Here is a 13,374-nt window from a genome sequence, read left to right on the forward strand (position 1 = left end):
TGCCTGCCACTCACTGTAATGCCGTAGCCATGTTAGTTGTGGCATTACAGTGGTTGGCTAGCCACATAGTGTCATCGGGTCTATATAGGACCTGGTGACCCTATGCTCGTCATAGTCTTGCCCGGAAAAAGGCAGAGTAGGGAGAGGTGCTGCTGAGTGAGTGACAGAATTGGTGGTTTATTAGTTAGGTATAGGTATTCCACAGCAAGATATATATCCGGCTGAACTAACAGTCCGGGTATGTGCCCACAATGCAGATTTGAAGCAGAAATTTCCTTAGCATTTCTGCATCTCCTTGGCTGAAAAAACGCATGCGGATTTTACATGTATTTTTTCAGCGTTTTTTCAGCGTTTTTACAAGCGATTTTGAGCATCACTTGGAAAAGGGCTTGACAGGTTGGTCACACAATATAAATCCATGGAACTGGCATGGATTTATATTGTGTCACCAACTCAGAGGAAATTTCTACTATCAAATGGTGCATCTAAAGTAAAAAACAGAATTAAAAAGTAAAAATAAATAAAAAACCTTATATTCACCTCTCCGGCAGCCCCCGGTCTCCTCCCGGCAGCGTCCTCTCTCCTCGGTGTCTCGCGGTGTACTGGCAGGACCTGCGGTGACTTAATTTAGTCAGCTGATGGTCACGTGACCTTCACCTGACTGCTGACGTCAGCGATCGCGTGACCATCAGCTGACTAAATGACGTCACCGCAGGTCCTGCCAGTACACTGCGGGACTCCAAGGAGAGAGGACGCGGCCGGGAGGAGACCTGGGGCCACCAGAGAGGTGATTATGAATATTTTTTTTTATTTTTTACTTTATAATTCTTTTTTAACTTGCAGGTACCATCCGCGCATTGAACTGCATAACATCCGCATGTATACATGTATACATGCGGATGTTATGCGGTTCAATACAAGTCAATGGTTGTGCTGTGGATTTTTCTACAATGAAAATCCACAGCGGAAATTTCCGCAGCATGTGCACTGCAGATGCGCATTATCATTGGGATACATCCCAGACCTCTTAACAAGCGATTTTAATGCGTTTCCGTGACGGAAATGCCGCTGCGGAAATGCATTAAATCTGCATCGTGGGCACTCAGCCTTAGGCAGACAGAGTTTGTGGACACTGTATTCAGCAGAATAGGGTCTATTGCACGTTCTGTTTGCTGCTGCTGTTACAAATATCCATAGGCCTAGATATCACAGCTAATTTCTTATTTGCTTTTAATCCTGATTATTTGCTTAAAAATCAATAAAGTACACCACTTTACAACTCCATTTGTTTGTTAGCAGAATACAGACAGATTTTTTAGATTTTATTCGCATTGCTGTATTGTGGAAGCAGAGAAACTTTTCCATCATCAGACATGATCCCAAATTACTGGGTAATAATTGTGCCATTTTTTGGAGCATGCCAAATATTACCCTCCATTTAAAGTCTGCCACTTGGGCGTTGTTCAGTCTATTCACACTTGGTCGCTGACCAATTCCACATCTATAAGGCCACTTCCAAAAATCGTGGCATTAGACATGATCCCATATTACTGTGGTAATAATTGTGCCTTTTTTGGAGCGTGCCAAATATTACCCTCCATTTAAAGTCTGCCACTTGGGTGTTGTTCATCCTATTCACACTTGGTCACTGACCAATACCACATCTGTAAGTGTCATGGGTGTGTTAGGTGTGACAGACAGTTGCTCTGGAGCCCGCTGCAGAAGGTCACTGCACTTGGCCTTGCAGATGCCGTCTTGATCCTCTCATCTCTTTAGTATTGTTATATCCTTTTTTCTTTATGACCCAGTAGTTACCTCCACCTTCAGCTGCTGATTGACACACCCTAGCTTGGTAGTTAAAAACTCTCAGTTTCTCCAGAGAGGCGCCAGTGATAGTTCTATGTACCTCTGTGCTGGCTTGGAGCACTAGCAGCTGACTAGTTTCTTCTCTGGTGCCCTTGGAGGACAGTTGGAGTTATCTCTCTGGTGCCTGCTCAATCTAAGTGTATCCTCTTTGATTGTCTGCCTTGTTGTCTTTAATGTGTAGTGGGGCTTGACTAGTGCTCACCCTGTCCTCTCCCTAACTAGGGACAAGCTCTAGGGACATTCAGGGCGTAGGTTCCTGGTCGGCGAAAGGTGTGATATTAGATCTGCCTAGTGGTCTCCACTCCCCCTTTCCCTAGTGTTTGGGCTTCCTTCCCCTCTTCCTTTCGTATTGCACTTAGTCTTTCTCTCACCTTGCGTGACAATAAGGCCCCTTATGGTCATCAGACGTGATCCCATATCACTGCAGTAATAACGGTGACATTTTTTGGAGCATGCCAAATATTACCCTCCATTTAAAGTCTGCCACTTGGGTGTCGTTCATCCTATTTACACTTGGTCACTGACCAATACCACATCTAAAAGGCCACTTCCTAAAACCGTGGTCATCAGATGTGATCCCATATTACTGTGGTAATAATCGTGACATTTTTTGGAGCAAGCCAAATATTGCACTTCATTTAAAATGGGCATGGCAGGTGGCAAGGGATGGGGAAGTGGACGTGATGGTGATGGTGCACGCAGAGGCAGAGGCCGTGGGCAAGATGTAACTGTGCCTGCTGAGGGAGCACAACAAACACCCACATCATGTTAAACTACCTTCCTGTCCCAATTGCTAGGGGAACATTTTTTTTACTGAGGCACTCCTCTATGTCTTTTCAAAGGGGTATTAGGGTGCATCCAATTTTTTTGCAGCCCTTGCAGACACTGCATATGCAATAACAATATAGGAGACCCGCTTCTTAATAATGGGAACATTTTTTTTACTGAGGCCCTCCTTTATGTCTCTTAAGAGGGGTATTGGGGTGTGTCCACATTTTTGGCAGCCCTTGCAGTCACTGCATACGCAATAACAGTGTAGGAGACCTGCTCCTTTATAATGGGAACTTTTTTTTACTGAGGCCCTCCTCTATATCTCTTCAAAAGGATATTGGGGTGTGTCCAAATTTTTGGCAGCCCTTGCAGTCACTGCATATGCAATAGCAGTATAGGAGACCCGCTTCTTAATAATGGGAACATTTTTTTTACTGAGGCCCTCCTTTATGTCTCTTAAGAGGGGTATTGGGGTGTGTCCACATTTTTGGCAGCCCTTGCAGTCACTGCATATGCAATAACAGTATAGGAGACCCGCTTCTTAATAATGGGAACATTTTTATACTGAGGCCCTCCTATATGCCTCTTCATAGTGGTATTGGGGTGCATTCAAATTTTTGGCAGCCCTTGCAGTCATTGCATATGCAATAATAGTATAGGAGACCCGCTCCTTAATAATGGGAACAACAAAGCATAGCCAGGCTGATGGCCCTCTAACAATCATGAGGGCCGTCTGCTGACCCTTTAACAGTAGTAAGGGCCACTTGATGGCCCTGTAAAAATAGGCTTTGTGACTTTCAGAGTCCCCCCTTCATAAATGAAACAGGATGTGTCTGATCATGTCTCACACACCACATGGGCAGATAAGGTAGTAAAATGTTAAAATGACATGTACCGGAGAATGTTTATTTCACTATTGAAAGCAATGCAAAAGTGCTTAAAACGCATCAAAACGCTACGTGTGAACATAGCCCAAGGTGTGGAGGAACATTTTTTTTGTCTGTTTTTTTTTGCCCTATATACAAGTCTTTACTCTAGAAAGGATGTCCCTTAATGTTTTTTTCCAGGAAAATCTATTTTGACTTCGTTTTTGTATGGCTTAAAAATCTGACAACATTGTTCACAGCAGTGACCTGGGAGTCAGAAATGTTTCCTGGGGTCTTCCCCATGCTGTTCCCATGTCATTTGAGCACTGTTTTCATCAATTTGAGCAATTTTTAGGCCCCCTGCTGGAAAAATGCTTGAGTTTCTTATTAACTTACATTGGGCTCATTACTCGGGTCGAGCACCCGAGCATTACGATTTGCTCATCTTGAGCAACGAGCACCCAAGCATTTTAGTGCTTGCTCATCACTAATAACTTTTCATTATACAAAAAATTATCCCAGCTGCTTGGTTTTCAGTTAAATTCAGATGCCAGGCAAATCTTTCAATAATCTAAGTGTAGAGCTACAACATTTGCTATTGCATATTTCCAATAGGGTTTTATGGAAATGAAAAAACATATACCACCCAGTAAATGTTCCTTTGAGCTGTCTCATCCCGTTGACAAAAGTCAGCTATACCTCTCAGTACACTTGAGTGGACAATTACTAAATAATTTTGTGACTTGGCTTTAAAGAGTTGCCATGGTGTATGCACCGAAGATACACTACAATGGCAATATATTGCATCTCTAAATTTTGTTGTCCCATGAGCTACAGTATAATTGATAAATGTATGATCACTTGGGGTCCAACAGCTGAGGCTAATTAAAAGAAAGGCAGTCCAATGTGAAAGTGAGCAAATAGAGTTAAAATAGAGTTGAGCAGAAAGATTTGCAGGTACCTGTAGTCCGTGGCCATTGGACCAGATCACTGGAAACCTCCTTCTCTCTCCTGGCATTTCAGTGGCTCTTTAAATTAATAGTTCAGGCATGATGTCATGTGGGCATCACACATCCAAGATGACATTGTGCCAGGTCTACTAAACAAAAGAGGTGTTGGAGATGCTGGGATGTAGGTTGAGGTTCACAGGACTCTGGATCAACTACTGACTAGAGATGAGCGTTGTTCTACTCGAACTGTTCGCCAATCTCAAATTCGAGCTGTTTTGGGCGGTGTTCGAGCCGTTCGGCGAACACGAACAATTTGAGAAAAATTCGGCTGTTCGAGGTTATGTTCGATAACTGTTCGTGCACCAAAATCATAACTGGATTTTTTCTTAGTAATGATGAAAATTAATGTTAATACGCAGTTTGAGTGTACAGCGGGGTGGGGGGAGGGGCAGGGGATGGATCTCTGCAGGAACAATGAAGATCTCCATTTTTTTTTCTCTTTCCCGCATTTGCAGTGGGGAGGTGCAATCTGTCAGCCTATCAGCAGCGCACACACGGAGCGAAGTGCTTTTTTTCACACAAGCAAGGGCATGTGTCATTGGCAGTGTATGTCACATGTCCTTGCCCTATAAGACCAAGCCATTTTCCCCGTCGCCACCATTTTCTCACTGCTGCAGCTGCGTGTTAGACGGCACCGCTGTTGCTGTGTGCGCTATACCTTGTTAATTTCAAGCCAATTTTCGCACAAATATACAGATAGCTTGGGAGTAGGGAATAGTTGTGATTGCAGTCCTTTTAAGGACTAGGTTACAGCATTTCCTACGACTTTTATCAGGGAGGTCTGTGCTCTTAGATAGGTTGTGGGAGTAAAGACTAATTGTAATTGGAGTCCTTTTCAGGACTAGGTTACATGAGTTCCTATCAGTTTTTGCCAGGCAGGTCTGTGCCAGTGCTGTGCAAGTTTTTTTCACAGCATTTGGCTGAATCTAGCAAAGCTAATCCTTTTTGGCCTATTGCAGAGTGTGTTAGTCAGTGGAGTAGCCAATCTGTGTTGCAAGATATAACACCTGTGTATAGAATACCAATTTTTTTACTGCACCTAGTGAAGTAAAATCTTTTGGGCATAGCATCATTCTATTAGTCCATCTATACGGACCTCCATCAGGTTGCAAACTGAATATAATTTTTTTCTGCATCTAGCTCTGAAAAAATATTTGGGCTTCTAGCAGTGTGTGGGACTTGGTCTATTTGTCCATCTATACGGACCTCCATCAGGTTGCAAATTAAAAATAATTTTTTTCTTCATTTAGCTCTGAAAAAATATTTGGGCTTCTAGCAGTGTGTGGGACTTGTTCTATTAGTCCTTCTATACTGACCTCCAGCAGGTTGCAAATTGAATATAATTTTTTTCTGCATCTAGCTCTGAAAAAATAGTTGGGCTTCTAGCGGTGTGTGGGACTTGGTCTATTAGTCCATCTATACTGACCTCCATCAGGTTGCAAATTAAAAATATTTTTTTTCTGCATCTAGCTCTGAAAAAATATTTGGGCTTCTAGCAGTGTGTGGGACTTGGTCTATTAGTCCATCTATACTGACCTCCATCAGGTTGCAAATTAAAAATAATTTTTTTCTGCATCTAGCTCTGAAAAAATATTTGGGCTTCTAGCAGTGTGTGGGACTTGGTCTATTAGTCCATCTATACTGACCTCCATCAGGTTGCAAATTAAAAATAATTTTTTTCTTCATTTAGCTCTGAAAAAATATTTGGGCTTCTAGCAGTGTGTGGGACTTGTTCTATTAGTCCTTCTATACTGACCTCCAGCAGGTTGCAAATTGAATATAATTTTTTCTGCATCTAGCTCTGAAAAAATAGTTGGGCTTCTAGCGGTGTGTGGGACTTGGTCTATTAGTCCATCTATACTGACCTCCATCAGGTTGCAAATTAAAAATAATTTTTTTCTGCATCTAGCTCTGAAAAAATATTTGGGCTTCTAGCAGTGTGTGGGACTTGGTCTATTAGTCCATCTATACTGACCTCCATCAGGTTGCAAATTAAAAATAATTTTTATCTGCATCTACAGTACCTCTGAAAAAATATTTGGGCTTCTAGCAGTGTGTGGGACTATTTGTATTAGTCCATCTATACTGACCTCCATCAGGTTGCAAATTCAAAATAATTTTTTTCTGCATCTAACCCAGCCAATAGTTTTGGCCTAATACCACAGTTTGGCCACTCAGCTCTGCTCGGTTACCATCCATTGTTTTTTTGTGCAAACAACTCCAGAGTTGTGAATTACTTAACCACCAAAATGAGTGGAAAAAGGCCTGCTGCTGGTGGAAAGGGGAATAGGCGTGTTGGGAAGGGGAAAAAAGGTTGTGTCCGTGGGGTAGGTGTTAAAGCAACAGTAACATCTGCAGAAGAAAGACCATCTTCCAGCCAAACTAAAATGTCTACTTCTTTTAGCGGACAATGTGATAAGATCCCTTTCTTACGGCCACGCCAATCGCTACAAATTCCAGATGAGGCACAAAAACAGCAGGTGCTTCAACGGATATCAAGTGCTCCTTTAAGTGGGCTCTCCTCCACATCAACTTCAACATCACAAATACTCCAGTCCTCAAAGGTGTCACCCAAATCGCACTTGCTTCCTCACAGCTCCCAAATCTCCAGCTGCCCGTCTGAGTATGAGGTAGAACAGATGGTTGAGTCTGCAGATCTGTTTACTCATACTATAGCCTGGGAATCAGAGGTCGACTCCAGCGCTTCTGTGAATCCAGACGAGGAAATGATCTGCACTGATGCCCAGAATCTTTATGAGTCGGATCCAGGACCAGACGCAGAAGGTTCTGACCATAATGTAGACCCTCATTCCCAAACTGTAACTCCTGTTGGTGGAGACAATGAGGAAGACGATGATAAGACTCAAATACCTGATTGGAGCGACAACTTTAGTTTTTTGTCAGGGCAGGAACAGGTTGGCTCTGAGGACGACGGGTGTGATAACGCACAGGGTGATGATGATGAGGTCGGAGATCCCACTTACTGTCAACCCACAGTCAGCCAAGAGATGAGGTCAGCAGAGGAGGTGGAGGAAGATGCTAGTGACGACGAGGTCAGGTTGCGCCTTCCTGGACAGAGACGTAGTACTGGAAGCACGTCAACAACTGCATCCTCAAACACAACTCTGCCTCTCACCACAAGTCGTGGTGGCTCTTCAGGTCGCATGGGTGCTAAGCCTTGCATAGCCTGGGCATTTTTTCAGATCGATAAAGATGACCCAACTCGTGTTATCTGTAACATTTGTCAGCAAAAGCTAAGTAGAGGCCAAAAAATACATAGTTTGAGTACTTCATGCATGAACCGGCACATGGACATGAAGCATAAGTTGCAGTGGGAAGCTCAGTGTGCTACAATGCGGCCTAGCCGGCCGGGCCAATCACCGTCTGCCATATCTTGTGCATCCGCGGCCTCTTCATCCTCTGTGACTGGGGGGACAGCAGTCACACCTGTTTTGGGGCGCAGACCTGCCACCTCTTTACCCGCAACAGCCAGCGTGATTGGCAGGTCATCATTTTCTTTGGAGGTGGTAACACCAGCTGGTGTTGAGCGCTGTCCGACATCGATAGCACCACCTTTGGATCAAGCCAACCTAACATGTCCGCCTGCATCTTCCTCACAGACCGGCAGTTTGCCGGGGACACCCTTATCAACCCCGTCTAAGCACAATAGCCAGCCCTCGGTCCCTCAGATGTGGACAAGTAAAAGACCATTTCCTCCTAGCCATGAGAAAGCTAAGAGGTTGAATTTCACCATCTGCAAGCTCTTGGCTACAGAAATGCTGCCTTTCCGCCTGGTGGACACAGAGGATTTTTGAGACCTTATGTCCGTCGCAGTGCCCCAGTACCAGATGCCCAGTCGGCACTACTTCTCAAAGAAAGGTGTGCCTGCGCTCCACCAGCATGTCGCACACAACATCACCGCTTCTTTGAGAAAATCTGTGTGTGACAGGGTGCATTTCACCACAGACACTTGGACGAGTAGGCATGGACAGGGGCGTTACATGTCGCTGACTGGGCACTGGGTAACTATGGTGACAGCAGGACAAGGGGCTGCTGTCCAAGTCTTGCCGTCCCCACGAGTTGTGCGTCAATCCTCTTTATGTCAAAGTTCCTCCACTGCTTCTGCCTCCTCAACCTCCTCTCGGTCTTCCACCTGCACCCAAAGCCTGTCTGGTCATGCCACAAGCTTTCTAACTGCGCAGAAGGGATCCTGCACACCTCCTTACTATGCTGGCAGTAGGGCTCAACGTCATCAGGCGGTTTTTACATTGAAATGTCTGGGAAATGTGAGTCACACAGCTGGGGAGTTGTGGTCAGCTCTGGAGAACCAATTTCATGAATGGTTGTCTCCACTGGACCTGAAACCAGGGAAGGCCGTGTGCGACAATGCTGCAAACCTGGGTGCGGCCCTTCGCCGGGGCAATGTCACACACGTGCCTTGTATGGCTCACGTGTTGAACCTGGTTGTCCAGCAATTTTTAGCCCACTATCCCAGACTAGATGGCCTTCTGCAGAGGGCACGGTCGCTGTGTGCTCACTTCCGCCATTCGCATCCCGCAGCTCAGCGACTTACATCTCTACAGAAGTCATTGGGCCTGCCACTTCACCGGCTAAAATGCGATGTGCCTACCCGGTGGAATTCAACTCTGCACATGTTGCAGCGACTGTGGCAGCACCGACAAGCCCTGGTGCAATACGTTCTGACGTATAGCCTGGGCCAACGAGATTCAGAGGTGGGGCAAATCACGCTGGAGGAGTGGTCTCAGATCAGGGACCTATGCACCCTTCTGCACAGTTTTGAAATGGCGACGAAGATGTTTAGTGCTGACGATGCCATTATCAGCATGACTATTCCGGTGATTTACATGCTGGAGCACATGTAAAACAGAATTCGGAGTCAGGTGGTGGCACAAGAGGAGGTGGAGGAAGTAGAGGAGGAGGAGTTGTATGCGGAAGGGCTAACATCTGCAAGGTCCAGACGGTCGGCAGCACCAAGGCGGCAGGCATGTGAGGGTGGGGGAGATGGTTTTACCAGGGCGCATGGTAGCAGCCAAACTAGTGAGGAAGGTGCAGGAGCCCAGGAAGAAGTGGAGGACGAACTGATGGAAGACTCATCAGATGAGGGAGACCTTGATCACATTTCTGTTGTGCGAGGTTGGGGGGAGAGGACAGAGGAAGGAAGCATGATTGTTACCTCGCCACCAACACAACAGGGACTTGGTGCTCCTGGATGCGCAACACACATGAGTGCCTTCTTGCTGCACTACCTGCAACATGACCCTCGAATTGTGAGAATTAGAAATAATCCTGACTACTGGGTTGCCACACTGTTAGATCCCCGGTACAAAAGTAAATTTGCAGAAATTATTCCTGCCATAGAAAGGGATGCACGCATGCAGGAGTATCAGCAGAGACTGTTGCAGAATCTTACATGTGCTTTTCCACAAAATACCAGTGGTGCACGTAGTGAATCTCACAGTTCCAACTTGCCAACCGTGGGACCGTCAAATGTTCAGCACTCAAACCGTAACAGAACCACAGTATCTGCTGGTAACATCAATTTTGCGGAATCATTTCACCACTTTTTTAGCCCATCCTTTGCAAGGCCACAGGAGACAAGAAGTCTGACACATAGTCAACGCCTAGAGACGATGGTACAGGAGTATCTCCAAGTAAACATTGAAGCCACGACTGTGTCACTGGACCCTTGCTCTTTTTGGGCTTCCAATCTGGATAAATGGCCGGAGCTAGCCACTTACGCCTTGGAGATCTTGTCATGCCCCGCAGCCAGCGTTCTGTCTGAACGTGTGTTCAGCGCTGCTGGTGGTGTGCTGACAGATAAGCGCACGCGGCTCTCCACTGATAATGTAGACAGACTCACGTTCATAAAGATGAACAAATCATGGATCCGAAACGACTTTTCTACCCCTGTGTCATCCTGGGGAGAGTAAAAGCTTGATGATTGGTTAAAATCACCCTACCAACCGTTTTAAGCTTTCAAATTACTAATCATGTTTATCTGTATCTTGACTGGAAAATAATTTGGGCTTTGTAGCAGTGTGCAGCACTGATCCTATTAGGCCATCTATACTAAAGCTTCACCAGATTTAAAATTAAAAATAATTTTTAGCTGCATCTAGCCCGGAAAATAATTTTGGGGCTCCGAGATGCGCAAGGCACATAAGTGCCTTCTTGCTGCACTACCTGCAGCATGACCCTCATATTGTCAGAATTCGAAGTAATCATGACTACTGGGTTGCCACACTCTTAGATCCCCCAAACTTTTCGATCAACCTTTTCATTTTAATAAAGACCAAAAAAATGGTCATTTTTGAAATTATAAGCATTAGCAGGTTGTTAGAAACTGAAATCAAACAGTTTTCAACTCAAAACTTTATTCTAGGTGATGTTACATTTTCACATAGGACCCCTTGTTCGAAAGGAGCTTCTGAACTCTCTCGTCCATTGAATTTGTCAGGTTTTGGATGGTTTCTGCTTCAATTGTTTTGCATGAGGACAGAATACCCTCCCAGAGCTGTTGCTTAGATGTGAACTGCCTCCCGCCATCATAGACACTCCTTTTAATAATGCTCCAAAGGTTCTGAATGGGGTAGAGGTCAGGGGAGCATGGGGGTCACACCATAAGTTTGTCCCCTTTTATGCCCATATCAGCCAGAGATGCAGATGTTTTATGTGCAGCATGAGATGGTGCATTATCATGCAGAAAAATGATCTTGCTGTGAAATACACGGTTCTTCTTCTTGAACCATGGCAGGAAGTGCTGTTTGAGAAAATCCACATACATTATGGAGTTCATCTTTAGCGCCTTCAGGGATCCTAAAGGGGCCGACAATCTCTCTCCCCATGATTCCAGCCCAAAACATTACTCCACCTCCTCCTTGTTGGCGCTGTAGCCGTGTTTGCGTGGGGTGTCCATCAACCAGCCATCCTCCACTCCATCCATCTGGACCATCGAGCGCTGCACGGCACTCATCCGTGAACAAAACAGTTTTGAAATCAGTCTTCATGTAATGTTTGGCCCACTGGAGCCGTTTCTGCTTGTGTGAAGTGGATAGAGGAGGTCGACAGGATGGCGCATGCACAGCTGCAAACCTCTGAAGGACCCTGCATCTTGTTGTTCGGGGGACGTTGGAGGCACAAGCAACTTCAAAAACTTGTCTGCTGCTATGACAAGGCTTTTTTGCCGCTGCTCTTTCAACCTGACGTAATTGCCTGTAGGAAAGAGTCCTCAATTTGCCCTTATCAGCACGCACACGTGTGTACTGTGAATCAGCTACATACTTCTTGATTGCCAAGACACTTCATCCTGATCATCGCACAATGTTGATTGTAGTCATGCCTTGACCTAAACACTCCACAATTTGTTGCTTCTCAGCAGCCGACACATCCTTTTTCTTTCCCATTTTGGCAGAAAATGTAGGCTGCTTAATAATGTGAGAGAGCCTTCTTAAGTAGTCTTGCCTTTCATTGGACACACCTGCCAAACTAATTAGCACAGGTGTCTGCAATTGCTTACAGTGATATAAAGAGCCCTGACACACATCACCATCAATGAGTTTAACTGACAAACAAACAAATTCTTCCCTTATCACTCCTAAACACTTTTTGTATAATAATTTGGAACGCAGTGTACATGTGCTTTTCCACAAAACACCAGTGGTTTACGTAGTGAATCTTACAGTTCTAACTTGCCAACCGTGGTCTGTATGGAGTTGTTCAATAAAGGGCCCAAAATTAAGATAACATAGATGGGAGAGGTCTCTATGAATAGGAATTCCTAAGTATTTGATACCCTGTGAGGTCCAGGCAAAGGGAAAGTTGGACTGGATGGAATCCTATATGGATTTGGGGAGGGAGACATCGAGGGCCTCAGACTTCGCTGCATTGATTTTAAAATTTTACCATGTAACAAAGTGATCTATTTCAGCCATAACAGCATGGATGGATATATGTGATTGAGTGATATATACTAGGACATCAGCAGCAAATAGAGAGCACTTTTACTCGGTGCCTCCCACCTCAATCCACCTAATATTGGGGTTATGGCGAATTGATGAGAGCAGATGCTCCGTCACTAGGATGTATAAGAGAGGGGACAGAGGACATCACTGCCTTGTCCCATTGGTGATTGTGAAAGGTGATGAAAATGTTCTGACGCACCCCCTGGGCCTTGGGACACCCGGAGCCGGACCCTTTTTGGTGGATGCTGGTGGTTGTAGTCTTCGTGGCGGCGACCCAGTTCCGTGGCTCAGGGCGGTCAAACCAGTGGCGGAACTATTTATGTGGTTTTCATGTTTAAATGTCCGACTACGCCACCCGTGGATTGCGGTCAGAGTGAACCGCCGCTACAGGGCAGACCACTGAGGCTGGTGTTGTGGGTGCAGCAGAGCGTAGCATAACTCCCCACGGGAGGAGTATAGCCTCAGGGCAGTGTATGCGGAGGATGGGGGTGATGGTGCAGGGCAGCAGCAGTAACGACACGGAGTCAGTGATGCAGTTCAGGGCCTTTACTCACAGTTCTTATTATCCAGACCACGTCTGCAGGTAACGGCTGCCCACGTCGTACTGTGCTCACCAGGTGAGGGGCTCAGACAACTCCCAGATAACTTTGGAGCACTTCACAGGACCCCCTTTGTGTGTCCTTTGTCTGGCCTTTCTTACCAACACTTCTGTCCGGCTGCCTCAGGCCTCCTCTTGGTAAACTTGGCGCCAGTTTCCCTGACCCTATGTGGTGCCTTCCTAGCGGGTGTAGCGAGGGGCTGCGCCACATAAAATGTCAGAGCCTCCGGTTTCTAGCTGAGGGTCGTTTCCTGCCTCCACTAGTTCGGGGACCGGTCTCC

Source organism: Phyllobates terribilis, unplaced genomic scaffold, assembly GCF_046119375.1.
Source record: "Phyllobates terribilis strain yellow unplaced genomic scaffold, ASM4611937v1 Scaffold_3__8_contigs__length_932513732, whole genome shotgun sequence".
NCBI classification, from domain to species: Eukaryota; Metazoa; Chordata; class Amphibia; order Anura; family Dendrobatidae; genus Phyllobates; species Phyllobates terribilis.